The 16,036-nt window shown below is 40.0% G+C and overlaps 6 non-coding genes across 6 annotated transcripts; all 6 read left to right on the top strand.

Annotated features, from left to right (window-relative positions):
• Positions 1-4,495: 4,495 nt before the first annotated feature.
• trnap-ugg (transfer RNA proline (anticodon UGG)) lies at positions 4,496-4,567 on the top strand. The gene has a single exon. It is a non-coding gene; the product is annotated as a tRNA-Pro (tRNA).
• A 78-nt stretch (positions 4,568-4,645) lies between these two features.
• trnai-aau (transfer RNA isoleucine (anticodon AAU)) lies at positions 4,646-4,719 on the top strand. Its single transcript has one exon. It is a non-coding gene; the product is annotated as a tRNA-Ile (tRNA).
• An 80-nt stretch (positions 4,720-4,799) lies between these two features.
• On the top strand, positions 4,800-4,872 carry trnaf-gaa (transfer RNA phenylalanine (anticodon GAA)). Its single transcript has one exon. It is a non-coding gene; the product is annotated as a tRNA-Phe (tRNA).
• A 96-nt stretch (positions 4,873-4,968) lies between these two features.
• On the top strand, positions 4,969-5,040 carry trnaq-cug (transfer RNA glutamine (anticodon CUG)). Its single transcript has one exon. It is a non-coding gene; the product is annotated as a tRNA-Gln (tRNA).
• A 735-nt stretch (positions 5,041-5,775) lies between these two features.
• Positions 5,776-5,847, top strand: trnap-agg (transfer RNA proline (anticodon AGG)). Its single transcript has one exon. It is a non-coding gene; the product is annotated as a tRNA-Pro (tRNA).
• A 1,102-nt stretch (positions 5,848-6,949) lies between these two features.
• trnap-ugg (transfer RNA proline (anticodon UGG)) lies at positions 6,950-7,021 on the top strand. The gene has a single exon. It is a non-coding gene; the product is annotated as a tRNA-Pro (tRNA).
• The last annotated feature ends 9,015 nt before the right edge of the window (positions 7,022-16,036 follow it).

Below are 16,036 nucleotides of genomic sequence, written 5' to 3'. Positions count from 1 at the left end.
ACATTTTTATATAAACATAAAAAACATACAAATTGACCTTACTTACATTACCTTATAAACACGTAATATTCTATAAAAAAAGAAAAAACACAAAATAATGAATATCAATCAATATAATGATATGTCATAGTAGATAACTAATAGAGGCACAGTTAAATGAACCATGTTTTTTGTGGTAAAAGTGTAGTAACCATGCTTTTTATTAATTTTTATATAAACATAAACAACTAATATTCTTTTAAATAATAATATACACAAAATTATTAATATCAACCAATATAATGATCATAGATAATAGAGGCATAGTTAAATCAACCATATTTTTTGTGGTAAAAGTGTAGTATGGTTTTTATTCCTTTTTATATAAGCAGGTAATGTTCTTTTAAAAAAAATAATATACACAAAGTAATAAATATAAATCAATATAATGATATGCCATATAGATAACTAAATAGTAGCGTAGTTAAATTAACCATGTTTTTTTTGTGGTAAAAGCGTAGTAACCATGCTTTTTGGTGTATTGTTTACTATTAGCAAAACCATGTTTAATTTGTGGTAACCATGGTTTTACTACAGTACATTTTTTGTAAGAATTTGTTGGATAGTTCGTCACGCAGACCATGGGTTCGAGTCCAGCCCGCGGAGGGTGACTTGTTTCACATATAACTAAAACTACTGTAACATGACATAACGCACAGGAAAATATCCTGAATATTGTTACAGGCGAAATCTGACGCCGTGTAACCGCATTTTGCGTCTGTTTCGCTTGCGTGCGGGGGCGCAAAGATTGGGCCCCTTCCTTTGCGCAGCGAGCGCTCTACCATTTGAGCTAATTCCCCTTACCTCCGTCTTGTGAATGCTTTGGCTTTTTGGAAGCTGGCTGCTATGGGGTGGGAAAATGTTTCACAGGGGGGCGGGGGTGGCACGTTTTGAGTGGCTCGTTGGTCTAGGGGTATGTTTCTCGCTTAGGGTGCGAGAGGTCCCGGGTTCAAATCCCGGACGAGCCCCTCTTTAGACTCGTCCCTCGGAGCTTTAACCCACAACGCCGCTGTGTATGGCAATATTGGCAGGAAAGGAATGGAATGTCAACGAGAAACCCGCAAAGGACGTCAGCGACACCTCCGCCTTTGGTCTTGTCAGGTCGAAACCGTGTGAGAGGGTATCTTTTGTCTGTTAACCCCTAGACGATCCCCCTACTCTTTAAGCTTTCTACCGGAGGGCTTGCTGTTTTAACAAGCGATGAGTTGATTTCAAACAACACAATTGACTCAACCCGAAAAATGACCCAGGTTATTTGTCCTACTCCCTCCTGGCCGGGAAAGGCACATCATCCTGGCCACTGGGTAGGTACCCTGAGGTGCTCTGAGCTATGAGACTTAAATATACAACCAGGCTAGTGATGCATGGTGTCCAATTTAGTTACCGGATGATTTATCAGAATTTTCTCCTAAAATCTAAGATCAACACTTGGAAAATGCGATAAGGACATGGCTTCTAAGATGTTACTTGACGTTAAAACTACACTAAGTGTTGGGATGCCCCTTTTAATAAAGATGTTTGGGGCGACACAGTTGCCACCCCAAACAGAGCACAGCTGCCTCACAGTAAGAAGGCCCCCTGTTCAAGAACTGGCTTTAAAAAGAAAATATAGCTGCAAGCAGCAATTGCGGGGTCAACCACCTTCAGCGCAATGAGCACCCAAAGCACAGCAAAAACCACACGACGCAGCAAATGTGCAAAGCGCAGAAAGCGCGCAATACAGAGCCCGAACCCGAAGCAAAGCAAATGCAGAGCAGGATCACTGCAGTGCGGAGCAACAACAGTAAAGATGGCAAAAATATAACACGTGTGGAAAACCAGACAGGTCGAGAAGAACGTGTTAAAGGAAACGCAAAAGGAAATCTCAATAAGTGAAAGTAAGAGCTGGGATTCGAACCCATGACCTCAGGTTCCCAAAGCACAGCACTAACCTCATGCGCCACTGAGTAGACAATTAAACTACTGAGTTGGTGTGTCCAAGCTATAGAATAGAGATTTAGAGCTGTAAACATTGATATCCAGCAATTACCAAACGTAAATAAATATCAACAGAGAGCACAAATAACTGAAATACAATGTATTGTATGAAAATCACAAAACTTAAGTGAGAAAAAAAGTGAAGACAAAAACCACCGCACATGGGATTCGAACCCATGACCTCATGTTCCGAAAGCACAGCAGTTAACGCATGCGCCACTGAGCAAACGATTGAACCACTGAGTTGGTGTGTCCAAGCTATAGAATAGAGATTTAGAGCTGTAAACATTGATATCCAGCAATTACCAAAAGTGCAGAAATGACAACAGAGAGCACAAATAACTGAAATACAATGTATAGTATGAAAATCACAAAACTTAAGTGAGAAAAAAGTTAAGACAGAAAATGACGGCACATGGGATTCGAACCCATGACCTCAGAATCTCATGGCAAGTGGTTAACCAGATGCGCAACTCAGTTAACACAGCTCAAGGGGAAGCAAAAAACAGCTTAGGTGCTGCAAGGATTGACATATGCCAATCATTACAGATGCAGAACTGACAGTGCAGAGCAGAACTAACAGAAATACAATGTATATGAGAATCAAAAAGCTCAAGTGAGATTGAAGACAAAAAGATCATTCTGTATAGTAATGCTATACAATGTAATATACAGTCACATTAATTTACTATGACAAATAGACAATGTTACAGGCACGGTCAACTTTGGAGGGGTATTTCTAAGAAAGAGAACAGAATATCAAAAATCTGTTCAGTCATTTCTGTGCTGATTGCTCCAAACATTATACGAGCAGTACTTGGCATAAAATAAACAAAATTTGTAAAAAGAGTAGCGAAAAAATCATCTACCATATGCTTTACCATAACACATGAACAGAATGTTGGAAAATGACAAACGAGGTATCGTTGCAATCGGCATAAACCAGTGAATACAATTTCACAAAGAAATTAATATCAGACAAAGTATTCAGAAGTTATAAGCAGTTCCATAAGAACTGTTATAGTTTATAACCCCTAGGTGGCGCTGTACTCTGAGTTCCCAGGTACCTTCAGGACATCATGTCGAAGCTCCCTACTAATTTTTGCGCGGATATGTCCAATAGTTAAAAAAAGATAACAAATTATCTGAAATTTCAAAATGGCGGACAGGCGGTTCGTTCAAACCCGGCATAATACACATCGACAGATGCGGCATGAGGTAAGCAATCCATAGACATCAAGATCATAATTTTCTGACAAACAGTTCAGAAGTTATGGGCAAAAATAGCCTATTTTCATATCTCATGACCCATAGGTGGCGCTGTCACCAAATTTGGCATGGACCCCAACTTCATGGTCCACATGAAGTGTACCGAATTTCATTTCAATTGATCAAAGAATGACCGAGCTACAGCTTCAGAACCATTTTTGCGTCAACCTCGTTAAGTTTGCGCATTTATTACTTTTGAATAAAGATAAATATCAAAATTCTGTTCGGTCATTTCTGTGCGGCTCACTCCAAAGTTCACCTGTGCCAAATTTCAAAACAATTGAACCAAATTTGAAGAAGGAGTAGCGAATAAACGGAATACTGTACATTTTAAAATGGCCACTACTGTAATGGGTGGAGTTTTACTGTAAGGTATTAAAAACAACAAACATGAGGAGAGCAATCACGTGTACTAAGTAGAATTTTCATAGATCAAGCGGATCAGCAGTTATAACCATTTGAACATTGAATTTTTGCACTGCTGGTGGCGCTATAGAGTTAGTGCTAGAGACCCCATTTTTGGTCACTTGACTTTTCAGGACCACCTCTACAACTGTGCCAAATTTCATCATTTTCCTATGTACGGTTCATAGGGCTGCCATAGACTCCCATTGCGGAAAAATAATAATAATAATACTGACAATAACAATAGGTGTCTCAGCACCTTCGGTGCTTGACCCCTAATAATAATAATAATACTGACAATAACAATAGGTGTCTCAGCACCTTCGGTGCTTGACCCCTAATGAACATATTTATCTATTCCAGTTTCTCCAATCAAAACAAATATTAATGCTATACCTTACAGACCATGTAAAATAATTTTGTTTCCATCTATGTTGCAACAGTTTTGCAAAGGACTTTTTCTGTGCTGAAATGACTGTGACCCTGTGAACAAATCATTGATGGGTTTGGGTGATGAGTGTTTTGGTCAGAGCCTGTAATCCATAACAAAGGTGTTCAGCTGGGTTCAGGTCCAAGATTTATGCAGACCAGTCGAGTTCTCTCACACCATTTCAAATATTAAGCAATAAGCATGTACTTATATCGATAAGTGCTTATTTTGACACCAGCCCAACACTAGGGCTCATTGTGGCTAAACAGAGGAGCAGGACCAAACAGGCCCATCCCAAGGAACTGCTTGAGGAAGCTGGTGACTGTGTTGTGGTCACATGTTTCTCGGTGGCACGGTAAACAGACAGCACGGCTTGGCTCGTTGGTCTAGGGGTATGATTCTCGCTTTGGGTGCGAAAGGTCCCGGGTTCAAATCCCGGACGAGCCCTTGTTTAGCTTTGCTTCTTGATGCTGCTACACTGTGAAACATTCATGTCAGTCTTGGCAGAGACAGGTGCTGTTCCGTGGCCGGTTAGCTCAGTTGGTTAGAGCGTGGTGCTAATAACGCCAAGGTCGCGGGTTCAATCCCCGTACGGGCCAAGGTTTCTCTGTGCCTATTTTTGCCGACTGCTATATTGCTGTGATTTGTCATGAAAATTCCTGTCCGGATCATTTTTGTGGCCGAAATAGCTCAGTTGGGAGAGCGTTAGACTGAAGATCTAAAGGTCCCTGGTTCGATCCCGGGTTTCGGCATTGAGGGCAGCCTTTTGAGAGTTTGTTTAACTGAAGGTCCCTATCCGAGTGTCCTTTTCTCCGTGACCCAGTGGGTCAGGCGCTAACGCAAAGAGTGGTTCCATGGTGTAATGGTTAGCACTCTGGACTCTGAATCCAGCGATCCGAGTTCAAATCTCGGTGGGACCTGTAAGACTTTTTGGGTATCCAAGGGAACAGTGTTTGTTACCCCAAAACAATCCCCCTGCCCTTTAAGCCTTTTTACCAGAGCACTCAGGCTCTAGACAAAAATGAGTTAATTCAAGCAACATTGAGCACTTTTTCTGATCACCCTGGCGGTGGGCCAACAACTCACAAGTCGCAAAATTTCAGCAAACACAAGGACATTACAAGGAAGCAAATTAAACATTTACGAAAACATAGAATAAACGAAAAATGCATTGACGTTTAGGACAAAGGAAACACACAGCTCATGTGTACAGGCCAAAGGAAACACACAGCTCTTGTGTACAATCTGACAATGAAATGCATTAAAAAGACTTACCAGAAATGACGCGAAGACAAATGAACATTGAAAGAAAATGATTCCAATTTTGAATGGCAACAAAATGCTCTTGGAGTGTTAAGCTCCTGCTCCACGTTGCTTTGTGAAATAACATCCGTATCGGAGACGTCCATGTGTGGACCCAATGTGAAGCTTCACGCTTCCGGTCTGTGACATCAGAGCAATTAACAACAAACCACAATCACGTGGAGAATGCAGGCATCGATCCCGCTACCTCTCGCATGCTAAGCGAGCGCTCTACCATTTGAGCTAATTCCCCTTACCTCCGTCTTGTGAATGCTTTGGCTTTTTGGAAGCTGGCTGCTATGGGGTGGGAAAATGTTTCACAGGGGGGGGGGGGGGGGTGGCACGTTTTGAGTGGCTCGTTGGTCTAGGGGTATGATTCTCGCTTAGGGTGCGAGAGGTCCCGGGTTCAAATCCCGGACGAGCCCCTCTTTAGACTCGTCCCTCGGAGCTTTAACCCACAACGCCGCTGTGTATGGCAATATTGGCAGGAAAGGAATGGAATGTCAACGAGAAACCCGCAAAGGACGTCAGCGACACCTCCGCCTTTGGTCTTGTCAGGTCGAAACCGTGTGCGAGGGTATCTTTTGTCTGTTAACCCCTAGACAATCCCCCTACTCTTTAAGCTTTCTACCGGAGGGCTTGCTGTTTTAACAAGCGATGAGTTGATTTCAAACAACACAATTGACTCAACCCGAAAAATGACCCAGGTTATTTGTCCTACTCCCTCCTGGCCGGGAAAGGCACATCATCCTGGCCACTGGGTAGGTACCCTGAGGTGCCCTGAGCTATGAGACTTAAATATACAACCAGGCTAGTGATGCATGGTGTCCAATTTAGTTACCGGATGATTTATCAGAATTTTCTCCTAAAATCTAAGATCAACACTTGGAAAATGCGATAAGGACATGGCTTCTAAGATGTTACTTGACGTTAAAACTACACTAAGTGTTGGGATGCCCCTTTTAATAAAGATGTTTGGGGCGACACAGTTGCCACCCCAAACAGAGCACAGCTGCCTCACAGTAAGAAGGCCCCCTGTTCAAGAACTGGCTTTAAAAAGAAATGAACATATTTATCTATTCCAGTTTCTCCAATCAAAACAAATATTAATGCTATACCTTACAGACGATGTAAAATAATTTTGTTTCCATCTATGTTGCAACAGTTTTGCAAAGGACTTTTTCTGTGCTGAAATGACTGTGACCCTGTGAACAAATCATTGATGGGTTTGGGTGATGAGTGTTTTGGTCAGAGCCTGTAATCCATAACAAAGGTGTTCAGCTGGGTTCAGGTCCGAGATTTATGCAGACCAGTCGAGTTCTCTCACACCATTTCAAATATTAAGCAATAAGCATGTACTTATATCGATAAGTGCTTATTTTGACACCAGCCCAACACTAGGGCTCATTGTGGCTAAACAGAGGAGCAGGACCAAACAGGCCCATCCCAAGGAACTGCTTGAGGAAGCTGGTGACTGTGTTGTGGTCACATGTTTCTCGGTGGCACGGCAAACAGACAGCACGGCTTGGCTCGTTGGTCTAGGGGTATGATTCTCGCTTTGGGTGCGAGAGGTCCCGGGTTCAAATCCCGGACGAGCCCTTGTTTAGCTTTGCTTCTTGATGCCAAGCTTTCTCTGTGCCTCCTTTTGCCGACTGCTATATTGCTGTGATTTGTAATGAAAATTCTTGCCCGGAGCATTTTTTGTGTCCGAAATAGCTCAGATGGGAGAGCGTTAGACTGAAGATCTAAAGGTCCCTGGTTCAATCCTGGGTTTTGGCATTGAGGGTAGCCTTTTGAGAGTTTGTTATTTTAAATCTGATCGTTTGTGGGTTTCCTGCTTGAAATTTGTATTTTCCCTTCCCAAAGTGAGTAGATTGATCCTTTAATCACTGTTCCTATGGTTAATGAAGCAGCCTTCTTTTCTGATGTGGGCTTAAGGTTTCTGCTGAACATTTGTAATGAAACTTAAGATATAGGCACAAGCTTTAAGTGTCCTTCTCCACTGACAAGTAGGCACTTACTTTGCTCTGATAGAGTTGTGGGCAGATTCTAGCCTTCAAACTCTATTTTGCCTTCACAAAAGGAGTAGGTTGATCATTTTATCACTGTTCTTATGGCTCCTGAAGCAGTCTTCATAGCCGATGTGGGCTTAAGGTTTCTGCTGGACATTTGTTATTAAATTTAAGAAAGAGTCCTGGACATACTATTAGCATACAATACAACTGATGCTAACAGTCTCTATGGGTTTTGAAAGAAGCAATCGAATCTATGCTATGAAATTTAAGATAGAGTCCCAAAACATTTTGTGCTTTCAAGCAAAATGTATTCATGTATGTGTCAACTTGTGTGGGTGTGACTCTGACTGTACAAGCCAGCCAACAGTTTGATCGTATACAGCAATACACAGGACCAGTTTTTGGCTGCCCGGTTTCAACAAATTCTCTGTAGTCTAGGGGTTAGAGCACTAGCTCTCCCATCGGGGAGACCCGGGTTTGAATCCCTCAAGGTACAATGTCCTTCTCTGTTGACAAATAGGCACTTACTTTGCTCTGATAGAGTTGTGGGCAGCTTCTAGCCTTCAAACTCTTTTTTGCCTTCACAAAAGGAGAAGGTTGATCATTTTATCACTGTTCTTATGGCTCCTGAAGCAGTCTTCATAGCTGATGTGGGCTTAAAGGGCGTTTTGCAGGTAAAATTTTTCAACGAATTTGTGCAATTTGCTTGTTGATAATAAACATTTAAACTGTTATCCATTGTATTTTATGTTGTTGGGTATCACAAAACCCGAAAAAGTATGAAAAAGTACAGCAATTTGCAATGATTCCCCTTTTCCTCACAACGCACTGTATGACGTCACGCTGGGGAGAGAATTGACCAAAGCCGCCTTGAGAGCATTGAGAATGACTATAGAAAGACGAGTAAATTAGAGTTCTGATAGCGCAGATTATAGATAGATAAATAGATAGATAGATAGATAGATAGATAGATAGATAGATAGATAGATAGATAGATAGATAGATAGATAGATAGATAGATAGACAGACAGACAGATAGACAGATAGATAGACAGACAGATAGACAGACAGACAGACAGACAGACAGACAGACAGACAGACAGATGGATAGGCTAGTATAGAGAGATAGGCAGACAGCCAGATAGCATAACGTTAGCATATCTTCGTGTAGAAAGTAAACAAACAATTAACATTAATCCTTGAAGGTGAGTGAAGCACGTCACGTCTGTTCGCGGCAGAGATGGGGACTCGAGTTTGAGACTCGGACTCGAGTGCGACTTAAGTCGCACACACAGTGACTTCAGACTCGACTTGAGACTCGACCCTCAAAGACTTCAGACTCGACTCGGACTCGAGCCGCGCGACTCGTGAACAATGTTTATTTTTAGGAAACGTCTGATGAGCTCGCTGTCATAGCTCCCTCCATTATCTACAACCTGCCCACGACGTAAACACGTGACGTATCTGCTCCGCGCGCGCGGCCGCAAACATATATGTCGACTGTACCTGCAGGCAGTCGCTGCTGTGGCATTCATCTGACGCTTTGGGTAGTGCTGTGACGGATCCGCGGTTCGGCTCGCATGCGATTTGCGGATTAATATGCAATTTAAATAGGGTACGTTTATCATTAACGTGTTTCTAAGGCTTGCAATTGTTTAAATGGTTAAACAATTTAACCGCAAAAAGGCGCTCAAGTAAGCAGATTTCTGTACGCACATGCGGTTCAGTGTATCTGGTCCAGCTCCAGTCAGGTCCAGAGTTGCGCTACTTTGTGTCATACTGTACTTGCCGAATTGCGCGATCCGATCGGCGTATGAAATCAAATTAATACTATAGCGAATCTAGAGTGACTGGGGAGCAGACTGCTGTGGCGCCACAAGAACCCACAGGCAAGTGACAACAAAGTACCGCGAGAGCGATTTCAGTTATCACATGGAGAAATCTGCTTTGAATCGCTCTCGCGGTACTTTGACATCACCAAGAGGTCTGCTTAGCGCCAAATGAACTCGAACCTGCAGTGTAGCTGCTCACGCGACACTGTAAACAAACAGGAATTGTTCATCTGGAGAAGTGAACGAGTGGAGCAGTGATTCAACATGAAATCCGAGAGTTAACAACGCACATGTGAGTAAACGACATTTAAATCATCAGTCCAGTTTAATAGATAAGGTTTCAAGTGCAATAAAATAAGCCCGTGATTATATCCTGATGGTTTTTAGCTGCCTTCAGCATGTTTGCTTGTACTTCACAGTGTTAAACTTCCCTTCTCTGTGTTCATTTATATATCTACGTTCAAGATGTATATGATCTTAAACTTCTGTGAGGAAATTCATGTCTGCGTTGATGTTTAGTTCAGACTTGCAAATTAAAGATAATTTTCTTCACTTTGGTTTTGGTGTCTAATATTAGGCTACATGATGGTCTTGTAATAATAAAAGTAAAAGCCTATTTTCATTTTTAGACAATGCTTGTATTATATGCAAAAAATAAGCTTTTTATATCAATGACTATGCAAATTAGAGTTAATTCATGGTAATCTTAAATGTGTATTAATTAAAAACATTTACACCATTAAATTACACATGGTAATGTTATCAATAGTTGTCAGATAATAGCTATTGAAAAAGTGAATATTTTTCTTCTTCAATGCATGTGTTAGCCACGGATTGAAGATTGTAAACAGTTTATTTAATTTTAATTAACAGTTGAGTAAGTTTTGGCCCCGAGTTAGATGTTGATTAACACTAAACCAGTCTAAAAATCAGTCCAGTTTCCCCAGCTGTAAACCCATTGGCTGTTAAAGTTTTTTTTTTCTTATAATAAACTGACATGTTGATAACACATTCAGTTTATGTGTTTATGAGTACACTTTCAGAATGCTCTGTTACATGAAGATCCATACTGTATGCATCTGTAAGTGTGGTGGTGCGTTGCGCTGGGACGAGTGAGCATAAGGGTGAGAGGGAAAAATCACAGGATACTCACTACAAAAATCTAGACTACACCCCTGACCTTACTTAATGTGCAACTTTGTATTTTTATAAATGTTTATAATTTCTTTTTGTTATTAGAGTTTTATTTGTTACAACGAGACTTGAGACTTGACTTGGACTCGAGCCCAGAGACTTCAGACTTGACTTGGACCTAAGCTCAAAGACTTCAGACTTGACTTGGACTCGAGGTCAAAGACTTCAGACTTGACTCGGACTCGAGCTCAGAGACTTGTGAACATCTCTGGTTCGCGGGGACCAGCGACCCTGTAAGGGTGGATTCACTACAGTGGTTCAGTCTGTAGGAACGCCGAAATGACTGAGAAATGTTAACAGCAAGATATTATAAAACTGTGTATTTCTGGTCAATTATCACCCTTCTGCAACCTATACCAACGACGGAAATAAGTGCAGTTATAATAGCAAAATATGTGGGAGAGCATTGCTAGAATATAAATATATTGAATTGCAATATGTAGCGTTTAAGTATTAACACTAAATCAAAACTAAACAACAGATTGGTAAATGAAAAGGTTTAATAACAGCACTGACTTAAAGTTACAATTGAAATGGTTACACTTTAGATGCATGAAATGGTACTTAATACAAACAATTAACTGTTTCCAATGTATGTGAGATATTACCTGATAAGATAGAGAACAGAGAAAGAAAGTTTAGAAGAAAGAGATCACCATTAAGAACTGGAATCTAGGCCTAAAGGCCTAAACCCAAGAACTCAGGTAAAGAAGAAAAGCAGAGCGCAGAAAGCAAATGGCAAATGCCAAAAGGCAAAAGCCCAGATCTCATGAAAACCAAGACCTATATTCTCTTTCCCTTGACCATGTGACTAAACCTAACATCATCCATTCAAACTGACCAATCAGAAGACCACACCTTTAACCCCCACTGTATTGAATAAACAGCTGTGACAATAGTCTGTTATCACTATCAGTATAGGCACAGGAATCCAGATGGTACAGTATGGAAAAGGGGGTTGTGACGAAGTAATAAATTCCTATATTTTTAATCCTACAAATCCGCCCTTTGGCAGCGTGGGCCACACGTAAGAAGACCCATGATGACACAGTTCAAAAGATTATGCTTTCAGTTGTGTGCAGTGGTCATCTTCAGACTTATTGTCCAAACTGGTTGCTGGTTGATGAGACTTGAAGATGTCCTTCTCCTTACAGCCCTGCATGAAAGGCTTCATCGAATGGAATTGCACCTTTCGTAATCATGCAGATTTCCATCGATACTTCACACTTTCACAAGAACAGGCCCTGAAGGGGGACTTCACTTTTGTCCTTCTCTTTGAGGCAACACCCAAGATGTAAAACAGCAGGAATCCTGTGATTCAAGCAAATGGCACAACAAACAGCAAAGCATATGGCATTTGTTACTCAAGCTTTAAATGGTCAGGTTGGTCTTCAGCCCTAAACCCCTGTCAAATACATTAAAACATGGTCAAGGTGAGAATAAAAGAAAAACTAATAAAAGCTCTTACATTGTTTTGGAAACATGTAAATGAAATGCTTCTTTTAAAACTTAGCAAATGTTAGTTTTAGCAACCCACTTTGTCAGTAGGAGTAACAACAACAATATATTCAGTGTAACCAAATACATGATATTTAAAGATCTTAATGTCCCAGTATAACCATTATAAATGAAATGAACAAAATGAAAACAAAGAACATGATAGTTTTAAATGTCTTGCATAAAGAGCAAATTAAATGTAAAACATAATAGCAAAATTAATGAAATTATTACACATAGAAAATTACTCTTTATCAAGATTTCAATATTTGGGACAAAACTAATCAAACTTTTTGAAAAGAAACCAAAACAGATGCTTAAACCACATTTTGAAAATGACTAAAGTGAGGCAAATTGTGTGTGATCTGGCTCTAATCTTCACACAGCCATGTTTTTAGTTAGAAAGCATGGTAAAAGTGCTACTGGATCCTGTTGTGAGGTAAAACATTTTCATTAATGCAATTATATAACACAATGTAGCCACATGGCAATTTTGTGCTCCTTTTTAGGGTCTGACTGCAGCTATACAAGGAATAGCAGAGTTGACCACTTAGGAGACAAATCTTTCAACATAGAAACACATACAACTTGAAACTAATAGACAATTTCAAGAGCAAAAGTTATTCCATTAACACAAGACGACTGGTCTAGAATACATGTAGCTTCAACAACCTCTCACTTAAATGTTTTGTCCAACACTTACAATGGAAACAGTCAAGTTTTTTAAGAAATTAACTTCATTAGCCTATGTGTACATATAACAACTAGAATTTGTGTTCTATAGAAACAACAATGCATTACGAACAATTACAAATCAGGAAATGCAAACAGGATCATCTATGAGAATGTTAAACACATGCTAACTGGCTGCTAAGCCACTAGCAAGTGAGGTTAACAGCTGGAGTCCTTGCATGAACAATGCAGTCAATTCAGTAATGGTTTTACCAGCAAAACCAGATTGCTTACATCTGCCCTTAGAAAGTGATTTCCTACATTTCAAATAATAAAGTGGAGGTCTGCCCCTGCCCAGTGACCAGCATTTCTCCTCTGTATGGCCTATTTTATGACAGGAATTACAAAGACTGTTCATTTTGCCACCGGGTCTGTAGCTTGGTTCTACTGGAGCTTCAGGAGGTCTGTGACTCTCTAATGCTTCATTCACATCATGCGGTTCTGTTCCAGCATGTTGATGCATCACCCCAATCACTGAAATAGGAACACTTTTCTGGGTTCTGGAAAATACATTCTCTTTAGTACAAGTAGCATCTTTTTTAGTCCCATTGCTGTTAAGCGTTTGGGGAGACTTAGTGTCTCGCACAATTAGTTTAGCCTTTACATCTGCAATAATGTCTTTATACTTCTCACACTGTTTAGCCAGGGCTAACTGCTCAGATGATAGTTGATCTATCTGAGTTTGAAGATTTTGGATCTTTGCCTCTGACTTTTGTAATTCAGCATTTCTGGTTCTCAATTCATCACTTTTAGCATTTAGGACTGAGTCAAAAATTGCATTATTTTTACGTAGCTGCTTGCACTTCATGAAATTCAAAGCCTCAATGACTTCAGCATGTTTGGATTTTCTTTGTTCACTACCAACTGTGTGCCACCATGTGAGAATATCATCAGTGTTAGCATTGTAATTCAAACCCTTTTTATATAATTTAGAAAGTGTAGGTTCAACTTTCTCGCTTCATAACGCAAACAATATATCATTATTTAAATTAATCCCTTCCATCCCTGAGGAGATAATCTGAAATAATCTTTACTGTACAATGATGATAGAACTATTTAAGGTCCTTCTAATTTCTGTTTCATACAAATCATGCAAATGGAGATTTTACTAACCATGCCATGAAACAATGAAAACAGACTTACCCACTATGTGGTCAGAAGGCCTTTAACCCATTCACAGAATTAACTGTAATAAAGTCCTCATTCAGTTGATCAAACAAAGTAAAACTCAGAAAACTCACTGCAAGGGATCCTGGGTTTCGGCACCAAAACTGTAAGGGTGGATTCACTAGTGTTTCAGTCTGTAGGAACGCCGCAATGACTGAGAAATGTAAACATCAAGATATTATAAAACTGTGTATATCTGGTCAATTATCACCCTTCTGAAACCTATACCAACGACGGAAATAAGTGCAGTTATAATAGCAAAATATGTGGGAGAGCATTACTAGAATATAAATATATTGAATTGCAATATGTAGCGTTTAAGTATTAACACTAAATCAAAACTAAACAACAGATTGGTAAATGAAAAGGTTTAATAACAGCACTGACTTAAAGTTACAATTGAAATGGTTACACTTTAGATGCATGAAATGGTACTTAATACAAACAATTAACTGTTTCCAATGTATGTGAGATATTACCTGATAAGATAGAGAGCAGAGAAAGAAAGTTTAGAAGAAAGAGATCACCATTAAGAACTGGAATCTAGGCCTAAAGGCCTAAACCCAAGAACTCAGGTAAAGAAGAAAAGCAGAGCGCAGAAAGCAAATGGCAAATGCCAAAAGGCAAAAGCCCAGATCTCATGAAAACCAAGACCTATATTCTCTTTCCCTTGACCATGTGACTAAACCTAACATCATACATTCAAACTGACCAATCAAAAGACCACACCTTTAACCCCCACTGTATTGAATAAACAGCTGTGACAATAGTCTGTTATCACTATCAGTAGGCACAGGAATCCAGATGGTACAGTATGGAAAAGGGGGTTGTGATGAAGTAATAAATTCCTATATTTTTAATCCTACAACCCAAACGCACTCACTTTCTTACAGCCAGTAGCGGAATGGCAATCGAGAGAGTCGGGACTTTCCCGGTGGGCCGACCTGATAATAGCTATACATTTCGAGTTATATTAGCAACACCGTCTGGCGGCGTGATGTGCGGCCGGTTCCCGCAGCCCGCTGGTCAAACTGAGCAGCCTTTCTGCTCAACAAAGTATATAAAAGTGCTCAACCTGTTCGGCAGGTCCAAACATGTACAGGATTTATAAAAATACGGTGATCAATGAGCAGTTCCTCCTCAAATGGCATAGTCTGTCGTGATGTAAAAAGCCGCCGAACGCCTGTTTATTACAGTATGTATGCGGTCGGATCCGAGTATGCTGCAGCTGCTGACTGCTGCTGCATATAAAATGATCGTGTGATTCGTTATAATCGCATAAACAATATAACAAAGCATCCTTTTATTTCACAAAACAATATATTTGAGATATTATTTGATAGACTAGTAAATGTGGATTAAGGATGTTTAAAAATCTCTAGCCTGGTGGTCAGGACATGAATGGATCAAATCAGCAGATTTGCGAAGTTTTATTTATCTCCACATATATCATAAATAATAATTAGCAAGGTAACTTTGCAGTATAACACATTATATATTTCCTACGATGTATATATGATTTCCAAATTATATACGTAAGTATTAAACAGCAATAAATGTCTCGTCTATCTCTATGGCTCTGGCTGAGTCTTTCTCCACTTCTCCCCAACGTGACGTCATCGCAGAATTGCGTTAAAAAAAACGTTAATACCAAAAACGTAAAAAAAGTGGTCTTTAAGACCATTTTTGAGACATTTTAAAAATTATACACGTATCTTGAGTGATTTATGTACCCATTAATCGACAGTGGTGGTTAACCTGCAACACACACTTTAAGGTTTCTGCTGGACATTTGTTATTCAATTTAAGAAAGAGTCCTGGACATACTATTAGCATACAATACAGCAGATGCTAACAGTCTCTATGGGTTTTGAAAGAAGCAATCAAATCTATTTCAAATCTGATAGTTTGTGGGTTTCCTGCTTGAAATTGTTTTTCCCTTCCCAGAGCGAGTAGATTGATCCTTTAATCACTGTTCCTATGGCTACTGAAGCAGCCTTCTTTTCTGATGTGGGCTTAAGGTTTCTGCTGAACATTTGTGATGAAACTTAAGATATAGGCACAAGCTTTAAGTGTCCTTCTCCATTGACAAGTAGGCACTTACTTTGCTCTGATAGAGTTGTGGGCAGCTTCTAGCCTTTAAACTCTATTTTGCCTTCACAAAAGGAGTAGGTTGA

The sequence above is a fragment of the Misgurnus anguillicaudatus genome, chromosome 20 (assembly GCF_027580225.2).
Source record: "Misgurnus anguillicaudatus chromosome 20, ASM2758022v2, whole genome shotgun sequence".
Taxonomy (NCBI): Eukaryota; Metazoa; Chordata; class Actinopteri; order Cypriniformes; family Cobitidae; genus Misgurnus; species Misgurnus anguillicaudatus.
Note: the sequence above shows the minus strand (reverse complement) of the source record. Positions and strands in the feature narration are given on the sequence as shown.